Source organism: Haliotis rubra, unplaced genomic scaffold (assembly GCF_003918875.1).
Source record: "Haliotis rubra isolate DU_JTF1 unplaced genomic scaffold, ASM391887v1 Scf600, whole genome shotgun sequence".
Classification (NCBI taxonomy): domain Eukaryota; kingdom Metazoa; phylum Mollusca; class Gastropoda; order Lepetellida; family Haliotidae; genus Haliotis; species Haliotis rubra.
In genome coordinates this window covers 115537-137948 of record NW_025767303.1, presented here as the reverse complement: position 1 = coordinate 137948, position 22412 = coordinate 115537, and positions in this window count along the sequence as shown.

The following is a 22412-nucleotide window of genomic DNA, read 5'->3' as shown; positions in this document are numbered from 1 at the left end:
TGGGTGTGTGGGGCAGTGGGCAGATATAAATATTTTCAATACATAGTCTTGGTGCTGTCTGCTTTTCAAAAACATGAGTGCAATGGATGGCACGACATCACAAGTGGCATTTTAGAAACTGTGCCATCGATGATATGAGTTCACTTGACAGAATAAACAAGCAACAATCCATGATGCCATCCACACAGAACAACATACAGCAACTCTAACAACCTATTCTATACAAAATATCCATGGTAATTCATTGGAAACGGATTAATGACGATCAGGACCTGGACACTCAGGCTTTGAATGGGAGTCATGCAGGTCAGTGCACATCAAGGCTTTCGTCGGCTGGTCACAAGTACAGTCGGCTGGTCACAAGTATAGTCGGTTGAGTGGACAGTAGTATCATGGTCAGTGGCCTGACAGCAGTTGGCTGGACAGTAGTATGGTCAGCGAAGTGTGTGGTCGTTGGTTTCAGGTGACTGGGGACCAGGGAGTTCCTGCTGAGTCAGCAGTTTGGTACATGTAGCATGAAGACGTGGATTTGTAGGATTAATGGTAGTCTGGTTTCTCTTGTGAGTTGCTACTGACAGATGCCATTAGATTCTGGTAACATATCTGTCCCCTTGTACTTGTGTTTTCTTTAGAACGTTGTCCTTCTCATTGCTTGGTGATTTGTCACTTCACTCAACCATCAAAGGCAAAAGAGCAATATTCCAGCAAATTGGTTAATTCAGCAATATTCCAGCAAATTGGTCAACTCAAAACATTCCAGGAAATTGGTTAATTCAGCAATATTCCAGCAAATTAGTTAATTCAGCAATATTCCAGCAAATTGGTTAATTCAGCAATATTCCAGCAAATTAGTTAATTCAGCAATATTCCAGCAAATTGGTTAATTCAGCAATATTCCAGCAAATTGGTTAATTCAGCAATATTCCAGCAAATTAGTTAATTCAGCAATATTTCAACTACAACTAGATTTAACAAGCACATTTAGCATCAACAGCAAGTTTCCAACATCTCTAACTCACAAGAACAGCAATATTTCCGCAACAAATAGACACTACTAGCACTTATAGGAAACACAGGCACAACAGCTATATTCCAGCAATTGCTCAGTTCAGCAATATTTTGCAACAAATAGACAGTACGAGCACATTTAGCATCAACAGCAAGTTTCCAGCATAAATCAACAGCAGCAACAGTGACAGCAAAAAACAACAACTATAGCATAATGTAATGCCATGTGCAGTCATTTTGAATTTATGATCTGTATCTACAAATTTATTCAGAACAATCAACAAAAATAAGACTGTGAGTATTTTGCACAGCAGACAACAGACACCTGTCTGGGTATTTGAAATGGCCAATTGCCCATGTGGTCATGATGTAATTGTCCCCCTACGGGGAATCCCTGCCCCACAGAACACAAACCCTACACCCCAGTCCTCACCCCCTGGGACGCACCAGACAGACCTCTACTCTATAACAACAAATCATTGAGATATGTCTCCAAACAGAACCAGAAAGACAAAACACCAGTAGAGAATAAATGTGTTTAACTCGACAAAACAAATGACTCAAGACCTGGACTTTGAGTGCTTTTGTCCAAACCACAAAGGACATCAAGTCACTCCATCTTCAGATCCTTGACACGGGTTTGGTAGAACAATGGAGGACTAAATATTTCTGATTTGCTACTTGAGTGGTTTTTGCAACGTGGACAATAGGCTGACCATGATGCTACCATTAGTGTCCAAGTATCTGTGCATCCCTGCCTCGAGCCATTCAGGTGTCTGTTTAGACACAAGTGATTAATGGAATCAAACTGACATTTTTACAAATTGTTGAAAATTTAATTAAACCAAGCTATATGGGTAATTTAAAGAAATATGAGTCTTCTCTTTCAAATACATGGTCACATGTTAGACTACATTTCAATGTTTAAACATTTATGAAAAATATTAAAGATGGAATATTGGCCTTTTGGTGATCTTTCTTTTAGATCAAACAAATATTTTTTTGACAATTACATTTATTATGACAAATTCTCGAGACCATTCAAATTGAAACCCATTTTCTCCATTTGGTGCAAATGGCTTTAATTTGGTGTTTCACAGAATAATGTTAAATGGAATCTCTCTTCCTCCCATTGATAAATGACTTGTAATCCAAGTTTTCAACCTGTGGTATTCTGATGGACATGGCTTTGCAGTGCTCCGTCTAATTAAAGTTTCAATCTCATTACTTAAAGCTGATGCTCTTCTGGGGACCAAGCTCTTCTAATTGTTCGGACATTAAATCAGATAAACGTCTCATTATTCTGACATGTTGAAATGATGAGGGGTTTTTAGACCTCATTTAGTTGAAATTCAAAGTCATTAACCCCTTGGTGAGGAAAGACAAAAGTTGAGCATTGCTTGTATATGTGTACAGTGTCTACCTAAGCCACCATCCCCCACCCCCACCCCAGACTTCACTTCAAACCTAAGCCCTACCCTGGCTCAGACATTACCTCACCTCAACCCAACCACAGAATCACCTCAAACCCAACCCCAGACATCACCTCATACCCCACCCCAGACATCACCTCGCACCCACCCCAGACATCACCTCGTACTCCCACCCCAGACATCACCTCACCCTCACCCCCACCCCAGACATCACCTCATTGCCTCGCTAACACTCTACCAATGAGACCCCTCACACACTTATTCCACCCCAGACATCACCTCCCGGCTAACACTCTACCAATGACACCCTTCACACACTTATTCCACCCCAGACATCACCTCCCGGCTAACACTCTACCAATGACACCCCTCACACACTTATTCCACCCTAGGCACACATGTATTCAGCATTGTTCATCCCAATCAACTGATGAAGGCCACATACCTCTTTAAAGGCCACCTAACCCTTAAATCAGAGATATCTGGCCTAAAAGCCTGATTCCCCATCTTCCCCTTCATCATTCACCAACATCAGGCCCCCACATCATCATCGAGGACAATAAACCCATAGACAGGAGCCGTGGTAATAGGCCAGGCAGCAGTTGATAATCTCCCCCATTAGTGACCTAATCTCCTCATTAATCACTCTCAGTCTCTTCTCCCTGTGATTACACCGCTAATACAGCGATAATGTGGCCGGGACAGAGATATGGAGGAGGTAGGTAACAAGTCACAGAGACATGCCACTTGGGAGGGGTCAGGCATTTGATAGAGGGGGCCTGGGGAATTCAATAACAACAATTTGTTTCAGGGCGAAAGGTAAAATATATTCTGATGTGTTGCTTCTAGTTTTACAAAAGAAAAAATATTTGGTGGGCATTCTGAATGTCTGGAAGAAAACAATTATGTACAATTAAAAGAAGACGTAGATAGTAGGCGTAGTATTTTCTATTCAGTGAGTGAGTGAGTGAGTGAGTGACATGTAACTATATGTATATATGAGTGAGAAAGTCTGTGACTTTGCACTGTCCTGCATCACCTGAGAAAAAGACTTGGCTCTGTTCATATATTTTAAATCCCTTCCAAACACACACACAGAAATTAGCTGTTTTGACACCATTCAGTTTTATTGTATCTTTTTTCCAAAACATTTTGAAACATGTAGAAATTCAAGTTCACATTTACTCCAGACTGGTCCCCAGGACTGCGCCTCCATGACATGGGAGTGAGTGAGTGAGTTTAGTTTTATGCCGCACTCAGCAACATGAACTGAGACATTTGGCAACTGATGGTCAGACCTGCACCTTCATGAACTAGGATGTTTGGCAACTGATGGTTAGGACTGCACCTTCATGAACTAGGATGTTTGGCAACTGATGGTCAGCACTGCACCTTCATGAACTAGGATGTTTGGCAACTGATGGTTAGGACTGATGGTCTGATAATTTCACATTTTCTGTACCACTGTACGTTCTGCACTTTTTTCTTCATCTGAAGTATTCTAAAGGTCACATGGGCCAAAAACAGCCCTTATCATTCTTTGTCTTTTATGACAAAAATACGTCTCAATCTATTCAGAAAGCGATGATCTATATTCAGACATCAGAGATTGTGTTCGTGAAAATCTACCAACACAAGCCTCTGATGTTTGTGGGTTTACATCAAACATGGCAGAGAATGTCAATAGGAGGCGTCGCTATTGACATATTTGGAAGACTGTGGACAAACTTTAGAATCAAAGTGTGGCAGATAAGCCTGTGATTACCACAGACTTGTCGTCTCCCAGTGTTGATGGACAGATATGGCATGTGTTAACATCACCTCATGGAACGTGGACTCTGTTCCAGGAACAGTGAGTGAGTGAGTGAGTGGGGTGAGTGAGTGAGTGGGTGAGTGGGGGGAGGAGTGGGTGGGGAGTGAGTCTGGGGGGAAAGTGAGTGGGTGATTGAGTGAGTGAGTGGGGAGTGAGTGAGTGATTACATGGGTGGGTGGGTGTTGTGAAAATGATATAATGTTTAAGGTGTAAAACATAAACCTTTTCACTTATTTCAGCCATACTTCTATTTTAATTACAAGCCAAAATTCGGCTGACAGTAAAATAGACAAAACCTAGTCCATTGACTTTCAGAAGGTTTTCTGTCACTCAAATATTTACATTTTGAGTATACCTTCATATTCCTGGTCATGTAATGGAAAATACAACCATCATATGTTTAATGTAATAGTGTTTAATAGTATGTACTAAAAGATTATATCAAAATAATACAATCATTGAAAACAAAGTCATTTGTCCTCAAATGTAGAACATATGGAGAAAACACATTAGGACCCAAATGTTGGCACACCATTGGAACCAAGCCTGTAAATGAAAGAATTTGACCTGTTAAGAAACCTCTTTGATGTGTATTTCAAGTTGCAAGATACTACACATGCAGCTCTACACATGCAGCATGTCAACAGTTCACCGCATGTATATAGATTTGTGCAAGATATTTCAACATTTCTGTCATTAAGATACAGCTTTTAATACTTTCTGATGTGATAAGATTAAAAACTTATTTCTCAAGTTTGTTCTCAAAACATTTAGCGTACTTGATAAAATTTTACTTTAAACTTTCAACATTTTTTGTCATTAAAATATAGCTTTTAATATTTTCTGAAGTGATAAGACTAAAAACATGTTTCATAAGTTTGTTCTCAAAACATTTAGTGTTCTTGATAAGATGGTACTTTAGACTTAATAAGGGGGTCCACACTTGCCATCAAGGAATCAGTGTTCACATATCAAATGTTCACCTAAAATATTTTAAATATGTATAATAAACAGGTTCTGCAGCTATTTGTTTGTTTATGAGAATTGCAAGAATTTAAATCTTCTTCAGATATGCAAGAATAAAAAATTATCAAATTTCATTCTTTAAAAAGGTAATCAGAAGAAGATAACTATTTTGGTGTAAATACAAAAATATTGTTTGTCCCATTGAATCAAAAGATCACAAATCTTGAAAAGATTAAAATATTTTCAAATGAAGTATGTTTACTGATCAAAGAAGCAATGAACACTTGACTTTGTATATAATACTACAAATCTGTCTTCACAGGATAGACTAATTCAAATGAAAAAAATGTTCTCAAACTTCTTCTGAACAGTATACAGATTAGTTTGACATTTCTCTTGGTCAGGATGGTCACTGGATTGTCTGGTCCAGACACGATTATTGACACATATCATTGTATCTCAGTTCCATAGATCGATGCTCATGCTGTCGATCACTGGATTGTCTGGTCCAGACACGATTATTGACACATGTCATTGTATCTCAGTTTCATAGATCGATGCTCATGCTGTTGATCAATGGATTGTCTGGTCCAGACACAATTATTGACACATATCATTGTATCTCAGTTTCATAGATCGATGCTCATGCTGTTGATCACTGGATTGTCTGGTCCAGACACAATTATTGACACATGTCATTGTATCTCAGTTCCATAGATCGATGCTCATGCTGTTGATCACTGGATTGTCTGATCCAGACACGGTTATTGACACATGTCATTGTATCTCAGTTTCATAGATCGATGCTCATGCTGTTGATCACTGGATTGTCTGGTCCAGACACAATTATTGACACATATCATTGTATCTCAGTTTCATAGATCGATGCTCATGCTGTTGATCACTGGATTGTCTGGTCCAGACACAATTATTGACACATATCATTGTATTTCAGTTCCATAGATCGATGCTCATGCTGTTGATCACTGGATTGTCTGGTCCAGACACAATTATTGACACATATCATTGTATCTCAGTTCCATAGATCGATGCTCATGCTGTTGATCAATGGATTGTCTGGTCCAGACTTGATTATTTACAGACTTCTTGCTGGAATATTGCTGCGAGCGGCATATAACAACAAAGAGTAAAAACAAAATCTTCTGATAAGAAATACAATCTACGTTGGGACAGTATTTGAAAATGTGTAGCCAGAGGTCTCTCTACATTGCATGAGTCAACAGTCCGATTTTGAACCCCACTTGTCCTGAGAGCTTGTGCAATACCGAGTATGTTAATGATATTGTACATCAAAGGAGCGTTGATAACATCGTTGCATTGAGAGGCAAGTTGTAGACAACCCAGCGAGTTGTCAACACATTAGCTGTACGATATATCAGGCTATCTTGGAAATTTTAATGAAATCGTTTCCTGATGGAGATAAGGCATTGCTGCTTCACATCACTGGTATTACATAAACCCTGCCCCTTGATCTGACACAGTTTTACTGTGGGTCACGGTGGGATAGGTTGGGGAGACAGCATGGACACAGACATTGTCATCCATCAGTGTTTCGACATCTTCATCATCTTCAGAAAAGATGATGAAGAAGCTCTAGCTGAAGAAGATGATGATGATGATGACCAATAATCGAGTCTGGACCAGACAATCCAGTGATCAACAGCATGAGCATCGATCTACGCAATTGGGAACCGATGACATGTGTCCACCAAGTCAGCGAGCCTGACCCCCCGATTCTGTTAGTCGCCTCTACGACAAGCATGGGTTACTGAAGATCAATATTCTAACCCGGACCTTCACGGGTAAGATGATAAAGAAGAAGATGAAGACTGACACTGTGGTCTTCTCGATATAGTGTCCGCCATGATTGTGTACGGTTGGTGGATCTCACTGCCACATCGTACCAAACATGCTAACTTTTATATGGTCCTTGTTGTTTCCCTGCCTGGGGCTCAGCTTTTAGACTAACAACTTGTCTCTGAAATGAACATATTTTACTGAAAATAAAGTTCGTAGTGAAAAAAAAAAATATAATGAAAAGGAGATCTGAGACTTCCTGCAGCTGAGGAAATCTAGACTTGCCACATTTTCTAGACTTGTGTGGGCTTTCTTGGATATATTTGCTTCAGGGTCTGTACGACAGACTACTCAGCTTTCAGAGAAACAGAACAAGGACTGGTGAGCTCAAAGTCAGCATACTGTGTCTGAGTATTTGTGTCGCTGTGGCATGGAATGTCAGTTAGCTTGCACTACAGGTGCTCATTGCTTTGTAAGTGGATTATCTTAAACCTGATGGGCATCACTAATACCACCATTGAGGATTATCCTCATCATCAGTTTAAAGAAAGGAGAAGAGCTGAGAGGAGTAAACCCGGATGCCATTATCATCATCATCATCATCATCATCATCATCATCATCATCATCATCATCATCATCATCATCATCATCAGTATCAGCATCACCACCACCACCACCATCACCCCCACCATCATTATCATTACAAAAGCACATATAACATCACGATTTGGACATTTCTAAATAAATCAGGAGAGCTACCTAAAGTTTTGCCGATTTTATCAGCATCATGAACCATTCGCCATACTTCCTTTCCAGCAGAGACCACATGTCGTCTCTGTTTCCAGCGACTGCTGATGACATAACTCCTGAGGATCGACTATTCCCACTTCTCATTCCAACTAAATCTTTTAATTTGTACAAAGACACCAATTCCATTCAAATAAAACTATTTCAAATACAAGTGTTCCCTATGAAACCGTATCAGATTCCAGCTCCACAATCCTGCCATCCTCTGGTCTGCTGAAGTCAAATATAACTGCCCTAATGTCCTTCCCTAGGGCCAGAACTTTATAAAAGTTGACTGACCAAATTACCAATTCCTCCCACCAGAACCTCCCCTTGCACTTCCACAATACCACCATAGAATCAGATTTCAGATTAGAACCCTCCCACACAGCCCCAGGTACAATTAGCTCTCTCCACCTCCTTCACCCTCAGTTACCGCCAAACCCCAATTTGTGTGGTCAGCCCTTGGTCATTGTCCCTGTTGCATAACTTCAGCTGGTCTCTGAACCGGCGGACACTTCCTCTGAAATTTCAACGCTATCAGATTCCCATATTAGTCAATAAAACAAGCCTCGGACCAATATAATCCTTTTTTCAAACTCTCTATCATGTATTGGGTGTTTTCCCAAACAATGAGTTACAGAATTGGGTTTATCAGAGACTTAATTCCAGTTGTCAGGCTGAGGACTTCATTCTGTACAACCTAATTTAAGTTGTGCGGGATTACAACGTGTGCAACGTTATGCAATGGAAGGTAAATACACAGGACAATGCATGGGGTCTGCAGACAGGAGATGTATTGTAAAAGAAAACAAACTGGTGGTCAGTAATCCTTGGATCTGCGTCTGCTTCATGTGTAGAAAGTGTCATTAGAAAGTGTCATCTATTGAGGTAAACATGTCAATTACAGAATCATGTTTACCTTTTATCCACCAATACTATAATCCAGGCAACTTATAATTGGTTCAAGAGAAATGTCCCTTTCAGAACTAGATTTTCATACATGCTTTCTCATGAGAATGTTAACTTAAAGGTCACATGCAACGTAAAACACAACTTTGCAGATTCTGATACCTTTCGGTATGGACTTACCGAAACAAATCATCAAAAATGCAAATTCAACTTATAAAGTTGAAAAATAACGCGATGAAAAAAACCGCGCGAAATCGGAGTTCAAACGTTTCACTAAATTTCCCCAGACTTTTCTGGGGAAAACGGGTTTCAACAGCTGGGCTGCGCTCATAGCATGTGCGCAGTGAAATAGGTTCGAGCAACTTGGAAGTAGGGTGTCTGGTGAATACTCGGTGAAGGCTTTGGTGTGAGCTATTTTCATAATGTTTTGTTGATATCTCACAGGCGCGAGCTTTTTATATGTTATGACAGTAAATAAACTGTTTATATAATTTCATTTGTCTATTTCACCACACGTTCTTCTTACCGAGTCACTTTCTCAGTTCGATACTTAAAAGCAATGTCATTATTTAGCGTTGACACAATTTCTAACTGTGATATAGATATGTCGTTGTCACAGACAAAACTCAATGTCTTGTTTTATTGACACCTGTGTGTCTGCCTGCCTGTCTGCTAATGACAATATTCAATACACAACTGCTATCACTGACCACATGCAATTTGAACTTAACACCAATCAGGCTATACACCATAAACAAAACGCATTGATTTATGGCCCGAGTTCGGTCTCTGTCACATTATGTAATTACACAGACAGGCAGGTGTGATACTTGAACACATGACATGTTATGATGTCTGTTGATTGCAAAATGTTATACACAAAAACTGATCATGTATTTACAAATCCAACATCTCTATATATACACACACAATGAGCCGTGAAGGCAGCATCTGCTAATGAACCAGCCGTTACACTTGAGTGCACACACACCCGCTCTGACTGGGTTCGGTATCCCGGCTGCTTCGTTTCGAGGGAGGTAAACCCAAGTACACAATATTGCACTTTTGATTTGCGATTGAACGCTTATAATTTTGTTTATTTGTTTTTTCATAATCAGCAATGCATATTATATGTCATGAAGAAGTGATAATTGTGTTTTAATTATGTTTGATTTTTTGGTTGCATGTGACCTTTAAAAAAACCCTATAATAATAAATATTTACAAGAGCGATAGGCAGGGACCAACAAGTACCATATTTTAACGTCTTTTGGTATGACGCGGCCGGAGGATCAAACCCGCGACCTTCCGCTCTTCGGGCGGATGTTCTAACCACTACACCACGGAGGCGGTCATACATTCAAGGAGAAAAAGAACACCCATTGTCAGAGTTAAATGTGAATCTAGATCTGGAAAACCCCAATGTTCTCCAAATTCCTACAGTACTGTACATACAGATTGTGAATGAGGACCAGTCCTTGTTGTACCCATTAATGCCGAGCGACAGGCAGGGACCAAGTACCATATTTTAACGTCTTTTGGTATGACGCAGCCGGGGATCAAACCCGCGACCTTCCGCTCTTCGGGCGGACGCTCTAACCACTACACCACGGAGGCGGTCATACTTGCAAGAAGATAAAGAGCACCCATTGTCAGAGTTAAATGTGAATCTAGATCTGGAAAACCCCAATGTTCTCCAAATTCCTACAGTACAGTACATACAGATTGTGAATGAGGACCTGCTATCCGTCTTCTACTCACTGTCTCCTATCCACTTGTACTTGTACATAAACAATCATTTCATCCCAGTGTCTCTGAAGGCCATCAGTGATGACTGAGTCCTCCCAAGCCAAACTTCAACCTTCTAGAAGATCACTACCTACACAGTATAAAGGTCAGGAGCATCTTGTTTCGGCCAGAAAACTACAAGTGTTGAAAACTGTATCTGCTTCGGTTCAACCATAACATTTTGAGAGTTTTGATCAGAAGCGATCTGACAAAGATATCAACTGTGTATGTTTCATACAGCCCTACTTCAGTGTGAAGATGTTTTGTGTGATAAGATAGATAAGGTAAGATATTTTATTGCACAAACGTTCCATGCAGAAACAGTGACAATATTCTATAAACTACATAAACAAGATATATAATGAATCACATATATAGGATGAGTAACAAAATATATAATAATACAAATGTGTAAAACAATGGCCTAGGACAATCTAGAGATGGTCAATATTTGCAAGAAGCTGTTATCCATACTGTGATATGTCTCCTTGTTTACTCACCTACTCCTAGATGCCACTTAAACTATCAGGCATAACATATCAATGTCTGGCGTAAAGGCAGTTTGTATGTTTTTCACATGTTTATTCACTTCCTTCTTTAAGATGCCTGAGTCAGAAGACCCATAAAGCAATTCATAAAACAGAATGTGCTACACTCTGTGAAAGTGAACACTTTTTACAGATGTCCAGAAACAATCCCCAAAATATTTCATCATATCTACAATTTTAAATAAATCCACATATCACCAGTCTCTTCATATTGTTTCCATGTCATACTACATATATTTTGAACATTCCTACCAATTTTTACAAACTGATGTCCAGAAACAATCTCCAAGATATGTCATCATATTAACAATTTTAAATGAATTCTATATCTTACCATAGTCTCCACATATACTCATGCCAATAATGGTTGTCACCCCACTCCCTCCCTCCCCACCCCCAACCCCACCACACACCCCACACCTCTACAATTAAACAAATTGAAGGGGTTGACAACCATTATTGGCATGAGTATATATTATTTCCATGTCATTATACCACATGATTTCTAAACAATTGTTATAATGTACATCATTTATGTGTGAAATGTATCTATATTTCTTGTACCTGCTGTGTTTATATTTGTAGTTTATAGAATATTGCCACTGTTTCTTCATGGAATGCTATGCAATAAAATATCTTATCTCTTATCTATGTCCTGATGATGAAAGGCTGGCTTTGAACATTGTTTGATAAACAGGTTTACTTCTCCTGCAATTAACCTTATGCAATCTGCAATCCTTAAAAATACATCAGATTGTATATTCAAGGATTTATTTAGGTCCACAGTTTTTTCACATGTGTTTCTCTTCTTCATTCTAAGGTCGAGAGATTCATTATTTTATTTAAAGTCCTTCCTACAGATGAGAATGTTTGTGTGGATAACACCAACCAGTTGTTATCCATATCATTGTTGTTTATTTACAGTTGCGTGTCAGGATTAATTAGACAGGCCTGTCAGTGTGATAGGACGTCAAAACACTGTTGTCTGCTTCCCTGGTATCGGCATCCAAAACACTCGCCAGAATGACAATATTTATGTGAAATGGATACTTCTCCCTGAATGAAGTCAGTTGGTTTACACGTGCTTGTCAATTAATGAGTTAGTTATTGAAACCACTATCACATCCAACATATTCACTTGTTATCAATCAGCCGGAATCTCTTACATCATACACTAACCACACACTCTGCCTAGATGATACTGATGGCATCAACCAGGAGTACATTCTGCTCTGGTTTTCCCAGAAATATTTGTATCTCAGCTAAATAGAAGCAAAACTCTTTCCACATCTAAAAGAAATCTCTGCTGAAAGCAGGGTCAATTGTACAAAGGTGACAAATAAAGTTTATCTCCTTGGATGGATATGATGGATGGAAGGCCAGATGGATGGATGGACTGATAGATGGATGATGGACTGATAGGTGGATGGATGGATGAACTGAAGGATGGATGGATGGACTGATAGATGATGGATGGACTGATAGATGATGGATGGACTGATAGATGGATGATGGACTGATAGATGGATGGATGGATGGACTGATAGATGATGGATGGACTGATAGATGGATGGATGGACTGATAGATGATGGATGGACTGACAGATGGATGTATGGACTGATAGATGGATGATGGACTGATAGATGATGGATGGACTAATAGATGGATGGATGGACTGATAGATGATGGATGGACTGATAGATGGATGGAAGGACTGATGATGGATGGACTGATAGATGATGGATGGATGGACTGATAGATGGGTAATGGACTGATAGATGATGGATGGACTGATAGATGGATGGATGGACTGATAGATGATGGATGGATGGATGGATGGACTAATGGATGTTTGATGGACTGATAGATGGATGGAAGGATGGACTGATAGATGGATGGATGGACTGATAGGTGGATGGATGGATGGGCTGATAGATGGATGTATGGACTGATAGGTGGATGGATGGATGGGCTGATAGATGGATGTATGGACTGATAGGTGGATGGATGGATGGGCTGATAGATGGATGTATGGACTGATAGGTGGATGGATGGATGGGCTGATAGATGATGGATGGACTGATAGATGATGGATTGACTGATAGATGATGGATGGATGGACTGATAGATGGGTAATGGACTGATAAATGATGGATGGACTGATAGATGGATGGATGGACTGATAGATGATGGATGGATGGATGGATGGACTAATGGATGTTTGATGGACTGATAGATGGATGGAAGGATGGACTGATAGATGGATGTATGGACTGATAGGTGGATGTATGGACTGATAGGTGGATGGATGGCTGGGCTGATAGATGGATGTATGGACTGATATATGATGGATGGACTAATAGATGGATGGATGGACTGATAGATGGATGTATGGACTGATAGGTGGATGGATGGATGGGCTGATAGATGGATGTATGGACTGATAGGTGGATGGATGGATGGGCTGATAGATGGGTGATGGACTGATGATGGATGGGTTGATAGATGAATGTATGGTCTGATAGGTGGATGGATGGATGGGCTGATAGATGGGTGATGGACTGATAGATGGATGGAAGGATGGACTGATAGATGGATGGATGGGCTGATAGATGGATGATGGACTGATAGATGGATGGATGGGCTGATAGATGGGTGATGGACTGATGATGGATGGGTTGATAGATGGATGTATGGTCTGATAGGTGGATGGATGGATGGGCTGATAGATGGGTGATGGACTGATAGATGGATGGAAGGTTGGACTGATAGATGGATGGATGGACTGATAGGTGGATGGAAGGATGGACTGATAGGTGGATGTATGGACTGATAGGTGGATGGATGGATGGGCTGATAGATGGATGGATGGACTGATAGGTGGATGGAAGGATGGACTGATAGGTGGATGTATGGACTGATAGGTGGATGGATGGATGGGCTAATAGGTGGATGGATGGACTGATAGGTTGATGGATGGATGAACTGATAGGTGGATGGATGGACTAATAGATGGATGGATGGACTGATGGATGGACTAATGGATGATTGATGGACTGATAGATGGATGGAAGGATGGACTGATAGGTGGATGGATGGACTGATAGATGGATGGATGGGCTGATAGATAGATGGATGGACTGATAGGTGCATGGATTGACTGGTAGATGGATGGATGGACTGATAGATGGATGGATGGACTGATAGATGGATTGATGGGCTGATAGATGGACTAATGGATGATTGATGGACTGATAGATGGATGGATGAACTGATAGGTGGATGGATGGACTGATAGATGGATGGATGGACTGATGGATGGACTAATGGATGATTGATGGACTGATAGATGGATGGATGAACTGATAGGTGGATGGATGGACTGATAGATGGATTGATGGGCTGATAGATAGATGGATGGACTGATAGGTGCATGGATTGACTGGTAGATGGATGGATGGACTGATAGATGGATGGACTGATAGATAGATGGATGGACTGATAGATAGATGGATGGACTGATAGGTGGATGGATGGGCTGATAAGATAAAATAAGATATTTTATTGCTCAAACGTTCCATGCAGAAACAGTGACAATATTCTATAACCTACATAAACAAGATATATAATGAATCATATATATATGACGAGTAACAAAACATATAATAATACAAATGTGTATAATAATGGCCTAGGACAATCAGGAGATCTTTTTTATTTGTTTAAAGTTGTACATGTGGTAGCAAATAATTTCTATACTATTTGGATCATTATTTCTGAAAAGGAAGTTAAATTTTTCAGTGTTAGTAAGGCTTTGAAAGTTAATCATTTCAGAGGAAAGGGAATTAAATAAGGACTTTCTTACATCTAAATATTTAGTACAAGACATGAAATGGTGTTGTTCATCCTCAAGGACAGAGCATTGATCACAGAGACGGTCCTCCAAAGGTGTAGGTGGTCTTGTTCTCCTACCCAGATCAAGTTTTAGTCTGTGATCACTCAGTCTTAGTTTTGTGAAGTGGATATGGTATTGTTTTATTATCTTGCAGTGTTCCAGGTATGCTTCAAATTAATTTCAGATTTAAATTTTCTGTATGTTCTAAGTTTGTTCCTTGAACTTAATGCATTTGGTTTATCTTGAACAGATGAGTGGAACATGTCTGTAAATTTCAATTGGAGTCCTTTAGTACAGAAGAAGAAGTAACATTACTTTCCCTGATGTTAAACTTATCTAAGAGGCAACTGAGTTTATAGTACCATCCAATTTTGTGTTTGGCAATAGTTATTGATTCGTAAAAAGCATGTTTTAAAATGGTATTTGGATGATGATGATGGATGATGGATGGATAGACTGACAGATGGACTGACAGATGGACTGATAGATGGACTGACAGATGGACTGATAGATGGACTGATAGATGGACAGGTGGACAAACAAACAAACAAATGTGTGCTGGAAGCATCCATACATCCAGACATCCAGACAAATACTGCATCTGTAAATCTGTACTTTGAACATACGTCTGACTGGGGAGGTTACTCTTAATGTCTTCATTAGAGATTTGTTGGCCCATAATAGCCCAACATGGGCAAGTAACATCTAGCTGATAGATAAATATGCTCAAGTTGGTCCTATATGAGCTGCATACTTGCCTGGGAACATGAATTTATAACCTACATTGCAAACTTTAAACAACCTCTTATATGAAGTCGGTCCTCCTCAGTCAAACTCTAACAAGGGTTTACTATTCAGAATGTAACAGACTTTCAGGAGTTGACTGTTCACAAGCTTTAACCACAGTCATGATTACAAAACAGGTCACAAATTCAGTAATTGAACCTTCCAGACAGCATCTCACACCACATCCCCATAAGTCCACACTACAACATATTTCAACACGTCCAGACTAAAGCTGATTACGTCATGTCCACTGACAACAACCAAGAAGAGACCACTGAGGGAATCAATCCTCTGATGGAGGGCTGTCAGTCTCTGCAACAGTTCTCTCATGAATAAAATATAACAATTTTCTACCGCAACTTGACTGTAGATTTCATTGAGATACAACAAAAGGATGAAGACATCTTCCTCCCCCTCCAACTCCGATCACACGCTGCCTCCCACAACACAGCAATAAAACTGACTACATGTCCGGATGAACGAGTCACTTATTTACTGGGTGTTATAATCTCACAAAGAACTCATTTTGGATTAAAGACATCAAAGAAATGAAACAAATTTCAAATCTTTTTCAAGCATGTTGCGATCAGTTGTCTTTTTTTGTGTAAGGGTTGTAAAAGTTTCATGTGAGTGTTGACACTATGTTAGTTAAGGATTGTCAATGTTTTGTGTAAGGATTGTATGTTGTATTTTGACCAGGTCATAAAGTATACAGGTGTCAATGTGTCATTGTATCTAGATGACGACAACAAAGTGAACAGAGATGAAATACAATGAGGTTTAGTTTGATCACAGACAATGAATTGTAATGAATTTCACTTTTCATCTTGTGAACCCAATGATTGCTGGTCTCCCAGGCCAAAGATAAATGAAAAATAGAGCCAACCCAAGTCTGGAATGATTGGACAGGTCGAAGTTGCCACTGAAATTAAATTGCCTTCGCTCGTGCTCGCTTCCCTCGTTCGCTCGTTCGTTCGTTCATTCATTCATTCCCCAGTTCTGCTGTTGGGGTCATCATTGTCGCAGGTACTACACACAATCTTGCTTGTATTGATATCATACGTGTCAGAAACCTGCTGTTCTGCTACTCCCACGACAACAATAGTTTAATCTACAGACTGAAGTGCATTCTGACACTGGTGTGATATTTATCAGTCTGGAAATATATCAGCACCACCACAAGGGCCGAGGTACTGGAAGGACCTATCTCAGGACATAGTATATCTATATTTATATAAGCATGTACCTCCCAGAAAGGTGTACCTTTAGACACTGGTCTGGTTGTGTCACGGTCGGTGGGTAGCCTAGCGGGTCAAGTGTTCTCCAGGTGCCTAAAGTGTTCACTCCCATGACACTCCGTTGGAAGATAGCTAAAAGTGGTGTAAGATATACTCACTCACTTGTTGTGTCACAGGAAACATCACATCCAACCCTTAGTGTTGATTGTAAGTCTGTGTTAAAAACATTCTTTACCTGAGTTGGGTTATAATAAATATCATGTGTCTAAAATTGCAAGCAATCTTTATGGTCTGGGGTACACAAAAATCCTTGTCACTTTGACATAATTTGTTCTACATTTTTAATTTTTACGCTTGTCCATGAAGCAAGCAAAATATTAGGCCTTACCTCCTGCATAATATAATATAACACGAAATGAAACTGGCCCCCCCCCAAAAAAAAAATGTAAAAAAGAGCTGTCAAAATGCAACAACTTTGTAAATTTAAAAACTGTTACCTCACAAATGGCTGACCATCAAAGTTTCCACTTTCAACTGGAGCTTGTTTCACGTTACAAGTCCCGGCCCCATTGTGTCATATCCCATTACTGTCAATACATACACTGATTGACTGTAATAAACGACCTGCTGCTATTCCCCTGACCACTGATCTGCAATAATTGACAGCTATCAACAACTGTGGCGGCTGAGATGTACCAGCATCAGCATATGTTGATGGAGATGGGGAGCAAAGTCTTTCAACAGTTTTTGCTCAATTTAGTTTTATTGGCATCTGTTTGTCAAAATATGTCTTTGATGTGAAGTTCCTTCATGATTCTAAGAAAAATACTGTTTCATCTAGCATCAAGTCAAATATCATTTTATACATATTTCAACTTTGAAATCTGATTTTGATGGAGGGTCTTTGTGGTATGGATGTTAGATTGATGGTAATATTTGAATCATCTAATTATGTAATGGCTTTTGTTCAACGTTTCTTTGTTGTCCAGGGACTAAGAAAAGAATGATTTAATCGTGTTCTGTGATTGGATTGAAGTAACTATTTTCTCACAACAGCCCATCTGAGGGTAAAGGTACTATATCAAACTCTATTTGTCTAGAGAGAAAGAACAGTCTAGAGAGAAAGAACTTTCAGTCTGCCTCACAGACCCCAGAGAATATAACAGTAAAGTTTTATAATCACCTTCAGTCATCCCTTCTCACCTCCACCAACCTATATTGGGGCACATTTCTTCTCAGGAATATTGGATGTACGTATTAATTATGTTTATTGAACCTTATAAATAGCTTTACTGTGGAGACCATGCAGTTCTCTAAGAAACTTTGTACAGGATGGTAATTTGTTACAATATGAAGAGCATACATCAATGATAGCTTCTACTTTACTTCAGGCAGATTGCTGCGTGTGTTGGAGAGATGTGTAATCCCTAAGTCACATGACATTATTCTCACTGTAACATTATTACATGTACTGTATAATGACAACAATAATTCAGACAATTGGATGACATCACAATGATGTGAACACTAGGATGATGTCACAAATGTTGTGAACAATAGGATGATGTCACAAATGTAGTGAACAATATCATGACATCACAATGATGTGATTTGATTGTTTAACACCTCACTCAACAATATTCCACCTATACGGTGGCGGTCTGTATTATCGAGTTTGTATTATCGAGTCTGTATTATCGAGTCTGGACCAGACAATTCAGTGATTGACATCATGAGTATTCACCAACAAAACGGGGGACAATGACCTACATCAAACAAGTCAGTGAGCCAGTCTGACCACCCAATCCCATTAGTCGCCTCTTACTCACATCAGTTGTTGAAGACCAATTCTAACCCGGATCTTCATGGGTTCATCAAAACCTGAATATAACCAAGTATATATATATATTAAACATACTGACAGAAGAAAGAAAAGGAACATAGCTGTTTTACAAGCAATTGTATGAGATATCCCATAGAAACACTGACCATGAAATTATGACTCAGCTTTTCTCTAATCAGATTATGGGCAAATGCTGTATATATCAAAAACATAATTCTGTATTGCTACTTGACTTTCATAAAATATAATTTCAGTCTTTTACCACATGTAATTCTGTATGAAAGTGAGTGAGTGAGTGTGACGACCACTGCTGTAACCACAATGCTATCGCCCCCCTATCAATGAACAGATCAAGATGAAAGTGTGTATCCCTTTAATTACAGACTATCGGTGATGCTACCGGCCCCTGATGTACCTCGCCAGCCCACATGATCATCAGAGGATTTGGACCACCGATAATGACCCCTAGACATTGATCCAGATGATCCCTTGCATTGAGGATGAACACCTTCCAGTAGCCTCTTGAAGCCCCAGTAACTGATCCAGATGTTTCCCTGCATTGAGGACGAGCTCCCTCTCCTAGCTCCCTAAAACCCCCAGCACCCTTTACAGAATGATAACTGTACCTGTGTGCTTGTCAGTTTGTATCCAGGACCCCACAGAATTTGTAAAACATTAAACAACTTCGAGTCTAGAATGATTGTCTAGAAGTCTGGATTACCTCAGCCTCTAGTTTCTGTATTCATTAAGGACTGTTCTAGGCTGTTTGGACTTCAGTTTCATTTAGTAGGCCTATATATTTCTTAATAAAATAAGTGTATTTCGGGGACTAAATTAGTCTGTCGTACAGACCCTGAAGCAAATATATCCAAGAAAGCCCACGCAAGTCTAGAAAAAGTGGCAAGTCTAGATTTCCTCAGCTTCTGAAAATGAAGAAAGTCTCAAGGCTCCTTTTCATTATATATATATTTTTTTTACTATGAACTTTTTTTCAGTAAAATATGTTCATTTCAGAGACTAGTTGTTAGTCTAGGACTAAATGTAAGTAAGTGGTTGCTTGTCTTGATGTTTTACACCGCACTCAGCAATATTCCAGCTACATATATGTACATGGCGGCAGTCTGTAAACTGACTGACTGACTGAGTTTTGGTTTTACGCCGCTTTTAGCAATATTCCAGCAACATCACGGCGGGGGACACCAGAAATGGGCTGCACACATTGTACCCATGTGGGGATTCGAACCCGAGTCTGTAAACAAATGAGTCTGGACCAGACAATCCAGTGATCAACAGCACGAGCATTGATCTACACAATGGGGTAAGTGTGCTGATCACTGTACAGACAAACCTGTGAGACAACTGACAATGTCATTGTGGTGGGTCAGTGGATGCTGTGCCTGCCTCAGATGCAGATGTCTGGGGGTCAATTTCCACTTGGATACCATCTGTTACAAGTTTAATGCTGCCTTGTTAGATCTGAATCCGAAATTTGTTAATGACAGAGTGAGTGTGTTGGGTTAACACTGGTTTCATCAGAACTAGTTTTGTTATGTATGTGGGCAGCTTGATCAAAGAGAACCTTGATAAAAAAAAGCCCACATAACAAAGTAGTGTTAACAAGTCTTAAGGAATTTATGTCTCAAATATTTACAACCCCTCTAATTAATGACCAGTCCCAAAAGTAATGTTTACATTTATAAAAAATAGTGTTTGAGAAAATATAATGGTCATATGTTTATGGACCCCCCACCCCGACCTCCACCCCCAGCAACCACCACGTCTTTCTTTCCATAACCTCACCCCATCCCCATCATTGATATATGAAAGTATGAATCACAAAAAAAGATCAGATGGGCGTTTTTTCATTGTTGAAACACGATCCAATGCCATCTGAAATCGACACCAACTGTGATGTCCACACAATGACCGGCATGGACTGTGGTTTAATTACAAATATGTTGGGACATACGTTGGGACATACGCAGGGACATACGCTGGGACATACGTTGGGACAGACCAGGTGGATACTGTCTGGTATAGAGACGGCACAAGGCCTGATTGATGACACTGGACCATCAGGGTCATCACAGACACAGCCCACATATTGCTGCAGCATGTCAGGAGATGACCACTAAATACAGGTATTGATGGCCGCCATCATCACTCGCATCATGAACACAGTTGGCTTCTCAGGTATCACCTTAGTCTGTCTCACAGTCCCTGAACCACATTAATTTCCCTACTGCCAAGCCCTCTCTGCAGTGCTAAAGCCCTAAATAAAGCAAGTCTAGATTTCCTCAGGTTCTGAATCTCTGGTCTCCCTAGGGCTCCTTTTCAATATAGATGGGCTTGTTTGTTACTATTAAAATTATATATATTCAGAGACTAAGCCTTAGTCTAGTATCACCTGTCCAATTTTCTGATTTTAAAAGTAACATAATAAAGGAGTAAAAGAAAGAAATGGGTCTAAGTCTAATTTTGCTCTGTGTTTCAGTTAAATCACAGTGTCAGCTTGTGAGAGGAGTGAGTGAGTTTTAATTAATGCTGTTTTCAACAGTATTTTATTTACATCCCTGATATCGTCCTGATGTGGGAAGAATGTGAGTGAGTGAGTGAGTTTAGTTTTAAGCTGCTTTTAGCCAGCAATAGCATGGTTTGGGGAGGGTAAGAAAGACCAGAAATGGGCTCCACACAATGTACCCAAACACAGGCCGTCAGCATGACGAGCGAACGCTTTAACCACTTGGCTAACCCATCGTCTCAATGCATTAAGAATCAATACTGTAATGGGGAACTGGATGTATATAGTAATTATATGGTCTCTGTTTCGAGTAACCCATACTGGTAATTAGAGGTGACAACATATTTGTTGGGGAGGTTCTGTCATCTGGAGAACTGTAGCTGATGACACATATAATATATATATTCAATCATTAACAATTATTAAATCATGCTGCAAGCTCAATGTCGAAGGGACAAAATTCAATGTTCAGATGTTTCTTCCCATATTTCATCATCGTACTAATCGTGTGGATGTAGCCTACATGTTATTTACAATATGTCTAAAAAGACAGTATCGCTAATTTCAAGCTGTCACTGAGACTTATCTGAGTGTTGCACCAGGCGCAAAACAACTCAATGTCCCGTATCCTCTCTTAAAAGGCTGCTGCTTGTACCGCGATTAGGACCCCATTGCGGGGGATCGGCTTATGCACGAAACATACCATTTTGACACTGATTTTAAGGGTCAAGTTTGGGGGTCGTCTTATCCATGGGATCGGCTTATAGACGGTAATATACGGTAATTGTGCTTACATTTAGGAGTTAGGGATGAAATCTTGTGATTCTGAGAAGGGTGGAATCCTCCCTGGGACGTGAATGCTCACGGTCCTTTACATCTTTAGCTTGATAATCACTGAATGACTACCAACATCTCCTGTAACATCCCTCAATGACATGCCAGCATTCCACCAATAATCTGCTTTGAGCAGTTGGAAGTTGAGGAAGCCCCATATTTGCTCAATAACAATGAAATCAATTGATTTTCTAAGTTAACGAGCCATTAAGAACACTTTAC